We start from the raw sequence: 13,469 nt of genomic DNA, 5'->3' as shown, positions 1-13,469 counted from the left end.
TCCACAAGCAAACTGGATCCTAAGTAAAGCTGCCCAGACAGTTTTACTTAGCTTTACACAACTTGTCACAGAAATGAAGTTATATGTTCCAACAACTTGCCAGCAGCCTCCCACCCCCAGAAGCTCTCCCTTGCTCTACCCACTCTCAAAGCAGGAGAAAACGTCACAGATGCATCAGTATTTGTTTCAACTGCCACACCTGCAGTGCTCTAAACTTCCCATCTCTATGGTATTTACCATAGAGTCTCTATGGTATTTACCATAGAGTCAGGGGAATTCTTAGAATTCTTCTATATTTACCATAGAGCCAGAGGAATTCTTAGAGTGTCACATGACAGTCTTTATCATAGAGATTTGGGGAATTCTTGGATTGTCACACAATGCTCTTCCCCAGGCCTCACACCGAAATGCCCTGGGATTAGCAAACATAGGCCTGGCAACCCTAACATTGTTCCAACAGACTGATCCCAGGCAGGAATCTTGCTGCTGCATTTTTGTACCGATTTAAACTTCCAAGATGTTTTCAAAGGCAGATCCACCTGCAGTATAGATTCAGGTGAGTAGCCGTGTTGATCTGAAGCAGCAGAATTTAGCTGGAATCCAGTGGCACCTTTAAGACCAAGAATAGAACTTTGTTGGTCTTAAAGGTGCCACTGGACTAAAATTTTGTTCCACCTACTACATGTTGCAGTAGTCCAATCTGGGTAGCATGGATCATCATGGCTAGATCAGGTGAGCCTCAATAAGTGGTCAGCTTGTGAGTAAATGTAATTGAAAGAAGAAATCTTTAGTATGGTCTGCTGTAGATGTTACTTCCTCTGCGTTCAGCCTATGAGGTCAAGAGTTGAACACAGATGTTTCTCTGTATCACATCCTGAGCTTTTGCAGTAGACCACAGAGGGAATACTGTTTTGGCCTAGAAAAACTATGCAAACCCATTGTTTTTTGAAGGCAAACATTGCCAATAACTGTATAAACATAACTAAGAAAATGGTCTGTGGTTAGAAAATTGCTGTTGTAAAACTAATCAGTCTAGTTCAGGTACTGAGGATGAATCATACTTCTATAAATAAATGTGGTGTGCAGCTGCTCTGAAATGGTGACCGATCTGAAAGCTGAGAATTCTGAAAGAGCCTTTTTTTCTCTTTGACGGTAACATGATTAGTGGATGCAGCTCCTCCAGTGTAACTGAAATTCAGGCTTGATGTTAAGAGATATAGATAAGTCTGTGATATGACCCAAGCAAAAAGCTTTCTTGGTATTTGCTATTAAAATATGCCATGTTAAGGACTCAGGCTGATCTCAGATAATTCAATTATTTAAAATTCATTTACTGGCTACTGTGTCTCCTGTAATATCAGTTATATTTTGCACCTTTCTTTCACAACTATTTCTGATTATTAGGCTTGGGAATGGATTTGTGTTGCTTTCCATAAATCACTAACATAAACATGGCTTGGATCCAATCAACTGTTTTGATGAAGGAAGCAGAGGTCCCCTCTTATTACCAATGAAGAATATACTGGAGACCAAGGGACCCCCATGGACAAGCAGCCATGTGGGATGGGGACTCTAATAAGCAAGGAAAATGGGCAAGATTGAACAAAAAAAGTTGGCTAGGTCCAACCCAGTGATATTTTGCAGACTTCATATTTAAGAGTGGCAGTCTTCAGGTGAGGCCTGGAGATCTTCTGGTATCACAATGATCTCTAGACTACAGAGATTAGTTCTGGAGAAAGTGGCCGCTTTAATGGGTGGAATCCATGTCATTCTATGCTGCCATTGTTTCCTTCCCCAAACCCACCTTGCCCAGGCTCCATCCCCAAAATCTTCAGGTATTTCACAACCTAGGGTTGTCAACCCTATCATATTTACCTTTAGCTTACAAAAATGCAAAGCAAGGCAAAATTTGCCACTCTTAAAAATTATTCATAAAAAGTATGTTTAATTTATTACTGGAACATTACCACCCCCAAATCAGACTTTTGCCTGCAGCCACTGTGGCTGGACCTGCCTGTCCCGCATTAGTCTTGTCAGCCACCAGCGAGCCTGCAGCAGACGTGGACTACTGCACCTTTCTTAAATCTTCATTCGTGAAGTCAAGCCGAGAGAGAGGGAACATTACCAGAGGTCATTTTGTAGAAAAAAAGGTGCAGGAGCTCAGTAGCATATCTCATTTGCATATGTCCCAGGATCTGTGTGCAGCGGGGAAAGAACTCCTCACTGCATGCAGACCCTGGCGGGAGGTTCAGGAGCTGCACTCCTGTGAGCTCCTGCTGAATTCAAACCCTGAATATTACTGTTCCTTTTTGTTGTAGTACTAGCTTCCCACAGATATGCCACTTTAGACCAAGTCCAAAGGACAAAAAATGTCATTGTGACCAGACCAAAATTTGCAACAGTAGTTCAGATCTACCAGAGTTTTTCCTTGGGCAGAAGGAAGGATTTCTGCCCATGGAACATGGCTTCAGGTGGGTGCTGTGTTGGTCTGCAGTATGACATGAAAGATTCATGTCCCATCATTTCTTAAAACCCAACAGGGTTTCCACAGTATAAGCTTTTGACAGTCAAAGCTCCCTTCGTCTGCCAAATGTTGTCCATGGAATATGATTGTCTTGTCCCTCAGCCCCTCTTGCTGCTGGCCAGCATGCCCCCCTGAAAAGCCATCCCTTTCCCAGGAGCAAATTTTGAAGGGTGTGAGAGAAAGAGCAGTGGGAGGAGGAGATGAAAAATGAACACCTTGCAGGCACAAATTCTTCCTCCCGTGGAAGAATTTTGCTGGATCCAAGCCAGCGTGTTTGCCTTTACATGTTTAATTTTGAACTAAGTTAAGAAGACTTATTACAGCCGAAACTTACATTAAAAATGATTTCAGATTTAAAAGTTAAAAACTGGATTTGATTTTTTTAAAAAACCATAATCTTTATCCACTTTTTTTCAGATCAGTACTTTTGGACAACACTTTTAATGCTCCAGTTATTAAATACCATCCGTGCAGGAAAAGCTAAAGCCGAAAACGAGTCTCTTACATAAATGAAAACAGAACTGATAGAAAAGCAGAAACTACATTTTAAGAAGGTTAAGAAAGTTTAAAGAATGAAAGTTTTCTGAAAGCCATGATTCAGCTATGTTTTCTTTTCCCAATATGTCTCTTATATTTCTAGGGGGAAAACCCTCTGAAATGCATGGCCACTCATCAAACTGTTAACAGAAGCAGGAAGAACAACACGGAATCCCCTTGTTGACCAATCAGGGCACTCACTGTTTTGACTACAGCTTCCTGAAATTGAAAGGAAAATACTAACAGGCTCCCTGAGAAAGTAAACAGTAAAAACCAGAATCAAAGAATGAGTAGTTGAGAAACAGAGCCCTATTATATATAGTGGGCATTTTCAGGACATAACAGCACAATATGCTCTACATGTGTTTGGTAATGAGTGTATCACCAGACTTACACTCAGACGTATGTTGAGGGTACTCACATTTAAAAGTGCTCATTCACTTGGCCCTGCAAGGGAGAGCTGTGACAGGAGAGAAGGAGCTTGTGGTTTAACTCCCATCCCTCTCTTGTCAACAGAAAGGGCAGTGGGGAAGAAGAGAGTAGGGGTTTTTATAAACCAATTTCTACCTAAGGAGTCTTACAGCTTTTTCCTGGTGAGTTGGATCTCTAATCTGATGCTCCGACTTTGTGGTACTCTTTTCGCAAAAAAGAATTTCCTTTGGGGTATTTTCTTTGTATTTAGGACTCAACCCACAGCATATGTTCCACACTTCCTTTGAAAAGGGGTTTGGTAGCCATTTCATCATGTGTTGTGTTACTGACAAAACCTCCCCTTTAAAAAAAAATTGTGCATGCATAACATTATAATGTCATTGCACTGCAAAAAAAGGGGGGGGGTCAGAATGTTGGATGCAGGAAAGCTCAGTGGTGATTGGCCACTGGAATTCCCACCATGAGGGGGGGGCAGTGTTTGAGGGGAGTCTATTTAAATAGAGGAAAGTCTAGAGAGCCAGTCTGGTGTAGTGGTTAAGTGTGCGGACTCTTATCAGGGAGAACCGGGTTTGATTCCCCACTCCTCCACTTGCATCTGCTAGCATGGCCTTGGGTCCGCCATAGCTCTGGCAGAGGTTGTCCTTGAAAGGGCAGCTGCTGTGAGAGTCCTCTCAGCCCCACCCACCTCACAGGGTGTCTGTTGTGGGGGAGAAAGGTAAAGGAGATTGTGAGCTGCTCTGAGATTCGGAGTGGAGGGCGGGATATAAATCCAATATCTTCTTTTTAAACTCTAAATACCATCATCATCTTGCCATGAGGATTCTCCATTTTGATCCTTGGTTTTCTCTATGGTTTTCTAGTGAACTGTAGTTCTTTAGTGTTGGTTTTCCTATATCAATGGATATGGCAGAAGCTTAGACCAGGGTTGGTCAAACTTGCTTAACTTAAGAGCCACATAAAATACACATCAGAAATTTGGGAGCCTCGAGACATGAATGTCAGGTGTCTGAGAGCCGGAAGGAAGGAAAATAGAGGGAGAGGTGGAAAGAAAGCAACTTTAAATGCATTTTCCAAGCTGCCAGCTGGCTTGGCTTGGAGAAATGATTTAAAGAGACAAATGCCTTCTCCGAGCTGGCTGATGGGGCAGTGGGGGCTTTGAGAGCCACACAATATGTGTGAAAGAGCCACATGTGGCTCCCGAGCTGCAGTTTGGCCACCCCTGGTTTAGACTGTTTGAAATGCAAACTCTCTTTGTTTCCCTGGTGAATGTTTCCCTCTCATGCCAGGACATCCCCCTCCCACCACTAGCCTTGAAATGGGAAGTCATTGTAGATCACTTACAAAAAAGCAGAGTAATGAACTGATGCTATTGAAATGTTGGAATGAAAGCTGGAGGCAGGGTACACACCTTTGTTCCAAATTGCTTCCCTTCTTCTCATTGGTACATTTTTTGTTTGGTTTTTGTTGCTTACTGTACCTGATTCCTCGTCTGATGAACTGTGCTTCTAGCACATGAAAGCTTACATTTTGAATAAATCTTTGTTGGGCTTAGAGGTACAACTTGACTCCTGCTTTGTTCAAACAAGCATTAGCCTTCGCTATTACTGCTACTACTACACACATGCACAAAAACAAAGGGACACCCTACCTTTGCATGATGAACCTCCCACATTAGCACAGGCATCAAAGTAACCAGTGTAGTATTTGAGACTCATGCCAATCTAGCACAAAGGGAAAAACCATTATTCAAAGTCATGTTTAGCAAGCTGTGTTCTTGGAAGCCCTGGGGTGGGTTTCATATCATGTCACTACGAATCTTCCCCTCCTGTGTGCAGCCATGGGGGAACACTTGGTAAGTGCTAGGGTGCAGGGTCATTCAGGGTTATTAAAGGTAAATGTGCAGCCCAAAATCATAGAACATAGCCTGGAATGTCTTGCAACGTACCAAATTCTATGCAGACTCTTCTGCAGTGTGTGTGGGGTAGGTTCTTCAGCAGACAAGGTCACATGGAAAATATCCCTAGAAGCACAATGTCTGCAAACCACTGCTGCCCCTAAATCAGTATCTTTACAAGCTTCCCAAAGTATCTTCTTTAATGATTTTGTACTGTTTTGTTCAGGGCTTTTTTTGGTAGAAAAAGCCCAGCAGGAACTCATTTGCATATTAGGCCACACACCCCTGATGTCACCATTGTTTCACACAGGGCTTTTTTGGTCGAAAAAAATCCAGCAGGAACTTATTTGCATCTTAGGCCACACCCCCAACACCAAGCCAGCCACCCTGAGCCTACTTCGGTGGGGAGAGCGGGATATAAATTGAATAAATCTAACCTAACCTAATCTACATTCCTGCTTTTTTTTTAAAAAAAAGAGCCCTGTTTTGGTTTATACTGCTGCAAAAAGCTTATTTCACCAAAGCCATCCTAACACTTCTGGCTGTTCAACTTGAAACCAGTGTTGCATAATGACAATTGGCCCATTTCCCATATATTATTGTTATTAAAATAGACGACACTGACTCAGCTTGGTAGACAGCCAAAGGTTATTTCACATAAAGCTCGAGGCGTGTGTGTGCACTCTCTCACACACACATAAAGTCATGATTAAAAAAAACACCTCTGAAATTAGTTGTTTTTGAACAGACTAGAGGGAAGGAGGCCTTCTGGAGAAAGGGAATCATTTTGTTGCACAGTCTCTCCTAGTGATTATTAGGGTTGCCAAGTCTCCCATGGCCTCTAGCAGGGGACTTTTTTCACGTGCGTGAAGTGCACGCAGCACGATGATGTCACCCATAAGTGACATCACACTGGCAATGTCGTGTGCTGGCCACTCTAGGTGTTTCCAGGAAAATTCTATGGTTTTCCCAGACACTCTAGCAATTGCTAAAGCGTCTGGGAAAACCACAGTGTTTCCATGGAAACACCTAGAGTGGCTGGCGCTCAACATCACTGGCATGATGACATCACTTGTGGGTGACATCATCGTGCCAGCAGCAGCAACATTGGTTCCCTCCGCCAGTCCAATGTGGGCCAGTGGGTTAGGAACCTACAGGGTGGGAGAATCCCACCTGGCCCGGGGGCTTGGAAGCCCTAGTGATTACCTAGGTTGTAGTGCCAGTGTGTGAAGGAGTACTTGAAGGGGAGAGATCTGGTGATCTCTGCTAGTGTTGTCAGCTGCCTGGAGAAAGAAACGTCCTCTCCCTTTAACAGAGCCTGAAGCCTATTTACCTTCATAGGGGTAAATAGGGGTGGGAACAGTGGCTCAGTGGTAGAGCATCTGCTTGGTAAGCAGAAGGTCCCAGGTTCAATCCCTGGCATCTCCAAAAAAGGGTCCAGGCAAATAGGTATGAAAAACCTCAGCTTGAGACCCTGGAGAGTTGCTGCCAGTCTGAGTAGACAATACTGACTCTGATGGACCAAGGGTCTGATTCAGTATAAGGCAGCTTCATATGTCCATAGATATGTTCATGCCATGAAAACCTACAGCTGCCCCATTTCCACATAAGAAGCCTCTGTTAAGGGGTCAAGATATTTCCCTCTAGGACAACTGACAGGCCTAGGCCTAAAACTCAGCTGGGTTGCTGGGGGTAGGTGGGGAACAGGAACAACCTCTCATGAATGCTGTCCTGAGCTCTTGAGAGGGACAGTAGAACATAAGGGCCAAACTATACATGGCAAGTCATAGGTACAATACCAGACCCACAGTCAGACGTACAGCCAAAGAAAAGGGGTAAACAGTCACCCCCATTTTAGAACCATCATGGTGAATTGGTTAAGAATGGTAGACTCTTAATCTGGAGAACCAGGTTTGAGTCCCCACGCCTCCACAGGAAGCCTGCTGGGTGGCATTGAGTGGGTCAGTCACAATTCTGTCAGCACACCCTTCTTTAAAGTACTAATTTAAGTATTCTTACAACGCCATTATTGCAACATATGGAAGATTAGGATAGGTTTGCCAGCTCCACGTTGGGAAATTCCTGGAGACTTGGGGGTAGACCCTAAGGAGGGCAGGGTTTGGAAAGGGGAGGGACCTCAGAGGGGTATAATGCCATAGTTAGAGCCTACTATTCAAAGCAGCAGTTCTCTCCACAGGAACTCATCTGTGTCATCTGGAGATCTGTTGTAATTCAGGGAGAACTCCAGGACCAACATGGAAGTTGGTAACCCTGGATCTGGATTTGTTCTGTATGGAAATGTTAAACTGATGAAGACTGTTTACTTTGGTATAAAAGAAACCAGCAGTAGTGTGCAGTGTGTCATGCGTGGGGTGAGGTGGGCACTCTGCCCTGGGTGCAGCTTGAAGAAGGCCCTTGAAGCCAGAGTTGTAGTAGAAAAGAGCAAGAGTCCAGTAGCACCTTAAAGACTAACAAAATTTGTGGCAGGGTCAGTTCCGGAACTTTCATGAGTCAGTGCTCACTTCTTCACAGCATCATATGGTGTCCATCTGAATGTCTTTCATTTCTAAAATACAGTTTTGGCTGAAGCCACTAGGGGTGCAGGGAAGTCTGAGCATAGCAAAAAGCACTCTTTAATCGGCTACGCTTCCCTTTCTCCAAGACTGAAGCAAACTTGCTTGGCAGATTCTGCTAAGCCCAACAAACTAAGCCAACAGCCTCATGGCTGCTACAGTAACTGCTAGCCTGCAGGTCATTTTCTCCAGTAGTCTAGCCTTTCTCTTTTCCTTTCCTTGCATCCAGCTCAGCCAGATCTTGCAAAGCAATAGACAGTAGGGTTGCCATGTTTGTGTTGGGAAATACCTGGAGACTTTGAGGGTGGATCCAGGAGATGGCAAGGTTTGAGGAGGGAAGAGGCCTCAGTGTGGTACAATCAGGGCTTTTTGTGGGGGGGATAGCCCAGCAGGAATTCATTTGCATATTAGGCAACACATCCTGACCCCAAGCCAGCCAAAACTGTGTTCCTTTATGTTCCTGCTCAAAAAAGCCTTGGGTACAATGCCATACAGTTCACCCTTTAAAGCAGCCTTTTTCTCCAGGAGAGCTGATCTCTGCCAGCTGGAGATCAGTTGTAAAAGCAAGAGATCTCCAGGCCCCACCTGGAGGCTGGCAACCCTAGTTAGATAGGGTGTTACAGCAAGATAAAACAACCTTTCTCTCTCTTTATTTCTCTCCCTCTTTTCCACACTTTTCTCATTCATTTCTGTCTCCTAATTTTTCTTGTCCCCTCCCCTTTCTTTTCACTTCTCAGTCTCAACACCTTCTCATCCCTATACTGCTTGGTGACAGAATGGATAAGAGTAGTACAGTAGCAAGCCATGTTAATATTATGAACAGAATGCACTAGGTTTGCTGGGCACTGTACATTGCATTGGATCTACTGGGCTTCTAACCCTCCTTACTTAGACTGTGATTCTGTGCTTAACATCAGCTGGCATTGCCACAATGGCACTGGGTTTGCTGGCCACTGTGAATTGCCCTGCTTCTGCTAGGTTTCCAACCTCCACCCCCCACACTTGGATTGTTATTCTGTGCTTGATATTGGCTGGCATTACCACACTGGCACAGGTTCTGCTGGGTTTCCAACTCCCCCTTCTTGAACTGTTATTCTGTGCTTGCAATCAGTCTTGCTGAGCTGGCATTGCCACAATGGCACTGGGTTCTGCTAGGCATTCTGTGATTGCACTGGTTCTTCTGGGCTTACAAAAATGCCCTCCTTCAGTTTCTGCTGCAGAGATTCTCTGTTTTTACTTTAGTCCTTTGGAAACAATGGAGGATGGGAGCACCTTCTTTTGGGGACAGTGTGTTTCTTAACATCCAGTCTGGTAAAGCTTGTGATCACTATTCTTTGGCTAATGTTAGTTAGTAAAAGGTAGTACAAACTGGTTTGCCATAAGTCAGCTGTGAATTGATGGCAAAAAAAAGAATAGAGGAAGGTGTGTGTTAAAAATTACACCCCCCAGGCACCAAATAGGCTAGGTACACCTCTGGGAGCCAGAATATTTAATGACTCCATGGCTTCCTTTTATCTCTTTCTTACATGGTTTTATTAGGGTGATAGATTATCCAGCAATAAGATAATCAACAGAATCAGCAAGACATAGAAGAAAATGCATACGTACTGTGAAAAGTAAGAGCACCTTTATAAATTAATTTCTATATGTGCATCGTTAATAGAAAGATTTGACAAAGTGCTTCCTTATTAAACAAACTGAAGTGCAGAATTTAGCTACCTTAAAGGGTGGTTTCACTAGAATGAACTGAAAGGAGAAGGGACATTCAAAAATTTAGCAGATCTGCCTGGAAAATTGGGTGGATTTGGCATGATGTATAAGAAAGCAATCCCCTTATAAAATTAACAATACAGTTGGATGTTTCAATGGCATTTTATTGGGAAAGACAAACACATTGAGAATAGCAGGTACATGAATATCTCCCTTCCAGAAGAGCTGAAGGCCAAACATTACAGTGGATCATGGTAAAGGCTCTTTGTCATATGGCTCTTTTATCTCATTTGTTGATAATGATGGGCCGTGTGCAAAAAATTATTATCTCATTAGTAACCTTTTCCACATGCAACCGACTGCAAACAATGTAAACATGACTTCAGCTGATAGTAGCTTTTATTGCTTCCTTGCAGGCAAAACTATGAGAACAGCTTAGCCATGCTGTTTACAAGGGATTCTTGGTGTGTGCTGAAAGCAGGCCACTCTTCTGGAACTCCATTAGTTCTCATTTGAATAATAACTCAACCCTGTCTGTGTATCATGAACCTGTTGCCACTTGCTATGATTGCATGCATGTCTGAGCGAAAAACACCTTCTCTGAAAACACTGGCTGTTTTATGAAGGGGACTCTGACTCAGAAGGAACAACGGCTGCCTCCTCCTCAAACATGGTGGCTCAAAGGCTGGTTGATGGGGCAGGAAAGAGCTGGCAAATGATGGGATGGGGACTGGGATTAATACCCAGGAAATTTGCATCATGTTTTCCATGGGAAAAAGGAAAGGCCTGTCTGATATACTGCATAAGAAGGGAAGAGAGACAAACAATTGAAAGAGGGAGAAAGACTAAGAGATGGCTGATAGAAGAACCTTTTGATGAAGTTATAATACTGGTCATAAACGTGTCAATAAAAGCTTTATAGGTGCTAGTTAGTAATGCTATCGGTTGCCTAGCATGCATAGCCAAACCAGGAATGCTTTGATAATTCAGACTATTCAGAAAAGGGAATGGGAATTTAATGTTCATGTGTTCACTGTCCACTCATACTGGCCTTTCAAGTTAGCACAGAATCTTTACTGTAAAATAACAAGCTTCTAGTCTAGTAATATCAAAATCAGGTAAGATTTTTAATACTCTGGAAGTCCAGTTTGGTTTTTAAAATGTATATTACAAGTAGGAAGTTGGAACGCATGAGAAATTCATGGGGAAATCTCTTCACTGGTTCCTGCTTTTATTTATTTATTTATTACATTTGTATCCCACCCTCCCCTGACAGGCTCAGGGTGGCTAATAGTGATTAAAACAACATAGCACAAAATAAAACCACAATAAAATCATTAAAACAATTCATACGATGTCGTACATTTACTCTAGCTTCTGACACCTGTCCTCAGCCACCTTTCTCTACCTTTTCCTCCCACTGGGGAGGGGCTGTGGCTCAGCAGAAGAGCCTCTGCTTTGTATGCAGAAGGTCCCAGGTTCAATTCTTGGCATCTCCAGTTAAAAGGACCAGGCAGTAGGTGATGTGAAAAACCTCTGCCTGTGACTCTGGAGAGCCACTGACAGTCTGACAGAACTGACTATAAGTTTGATTCCATACAAGGCAGCTTCATGTGCTCATGTGTTCACTGCCACCACCTCCTCCCATCTTCTTCCTCCCATACCCTATTTCTTCTCCAAAACTGGCCGCACCTCCCCTTCTCCTCCTGGTGCCCCCTCTTTCCCCACCTCCCTGCCATCTTACTTCTCTACTGGCTCACCCCTTCCTGCCCTTGTCATTGTGCCTGCAGGCTCATCTCCTTCCTCACTGCTCATTTGGAGGGCAGGCTACTTGCCAACCTGCTCACTTTGCTGGAGTGCTGCCACCACCCCTACCTCAAGCACGGAGGGTGTGGCAACAACAGCCCCTCTCCTACCCACCCAACTAACAGGGTGTTGGTGATGGATCCTCCTCCCATCTCCTCCCTGCAGCTCTGCAGACCTGTCCCCCTCCCCTGCAATTGGTGGCTAAGTGGTAGAGCATCTGCTTGGTAAGCAGAAGGTCCCAGGTTCAATCCCTGGCATCTCCAAAAAAGGGTCCAGGCAAATAGGTATGAAAAACCTCAGCTTGAGACCTTGGAGAGCCACTGCCAGTCTGAGTAGACAATACTGACTTTGATGAACCCAGGGTCTGATTCAGTAGAAGGCAGCTTCCTATGTTCATATGACATTTTGTCACTGCGCTGGCATTGCTAGCACCACACTGATATCACTTCTGATATATACAGGAAGTGATGTCAGTGTGGCCCCAAGAACACCAGGGGGGACCTGTCAATCCTAATACCGGCACCTTTTAAAACAGCAACAATAAAAAAGCAATACATAAAACAGTGAAGTACTAAGAAAACCCAGCCCAGTCTCATTCAGTGTACTGAAGCTCTTTTCCACACATAAGCTTTTATAATAACAGATTGCTGAGGGTAAAGAAAATGGGGGAAACAGGATCCTACTATATTCATTATTCAGCTATTATCTTTTAAGTTATTTCATGTGTGCCAACCAAGTACAAATATCATACCAGGAAAAGGAAGGGCAAAATTTCCCTTAGGAGCATAAGAATATTTTCCAAGCACAGCCTGGCACAAAGTAAACATTAGTGGATGTGCATGTAGACAAATGCTCAAAAAGAAAGCTTTGTATAATGCAAAAGTTTACTATTTTCTTCCTATTAAAAAAACTATCTGTGTCTCCCTCCCAAGCATATACAAATTCCCCCTAGATGAAAAAACCTTGTTTCCTCTCAGACAAAAACCCATTTCCTTCTTCAGGAGAATTTTACTGTGGCTGATATTATCTTATTCCTGCAGCATTCATAGGTCAAGAAAGGTGGGAAGGTCATAGCTATTATTTCCATCCTTTCCTCTTCAGCAGTAGATACTGGAATCAATGGGGACACAAGGTATGTTACACAGGCATAGTTCAAGCATTCCTTTAAAAATATTTTTTTAAAAATTATTTTAATTTTTTTTAAATGAATAAGAAAATCTATCAAAAATGAAATTGTCCAATAACTTATGCATACTCCAACCCACTTAAAATTTCTATACTACACCAATATACTGACCAGAAGGGATAACTGTCTTCTTCACGACATACTGTATAACAGGTTCCCAGGCTTCCTCATAATCAAAATGCCCCCACACCAAGGGAGTCAGAAAAAAGGGGTTATTCATAAGGCTGAGCACATCTCACAGAGGTCTGGGAGGAGCAGAGCAGAGCAGCTCTGATAGCTGAGACAGCTGGAGAAATTGCTGAGAATTTCTGAGTTTTGAAGGACTACATTCTAAGGTTTGTGGGGCTGCCTAAAATTCTAAGGTGTGATAGCTGGGGAACTGCTCTTTGTTTGGTTGACTGCTCTTTGTTTGGTTGACTGCCTTAAGGGTGAAAGAGATTGAGAGTGATTGCTGCTGATTGAGAGTGATTGCTGAGGAGTGCCCTGCTCCACCTCTTTGCATTTTAAGCTGCGCCTTGCCAAAGGCTGAGCACATCTCACAGAGGTCTGGGAGGAGCAGAGCAGAGCAGCTCTGATAGCTGAGACAGCTGGAGAAATTGCTGAGAATTTCTGAGTTTTGAAGGACTACATTCTAAGGTTTGTGGGGCTGCCTAAAATTCTAAGGTGTGATAGCTGGGGAACTGCTCTTTGTTTGGTTGACTGCTCTTTGTTTGGTTGACTGCCTTAGGGGTGAAAGAGATTGAGAGTGATTGCTGCTGATTGAGAGTGATTGCTGAGGAGTGCCCTGCTCCACCTCTTTGCATTTTA

The sequence above is a fragment of the Heteronotia binoei genome, chromosome 6 (assembly GCF_032191835.1).
Source record: "Heteronotia binoei isolate CCM8104 ecotype False Entrance Well chromosome 6, APGP_CSIRO_Hbin_v1, whole genome shotgun sequence".
NCBI classification, from domain to species: Eukaryota; Metazoa; Chordata; class Lepidosauria; order Squamata; family Gekkonidae; genus Heteronotia; species Heteronotia binoei.
Note: the sequence above shows the minus strand (reverse complement) of the source record.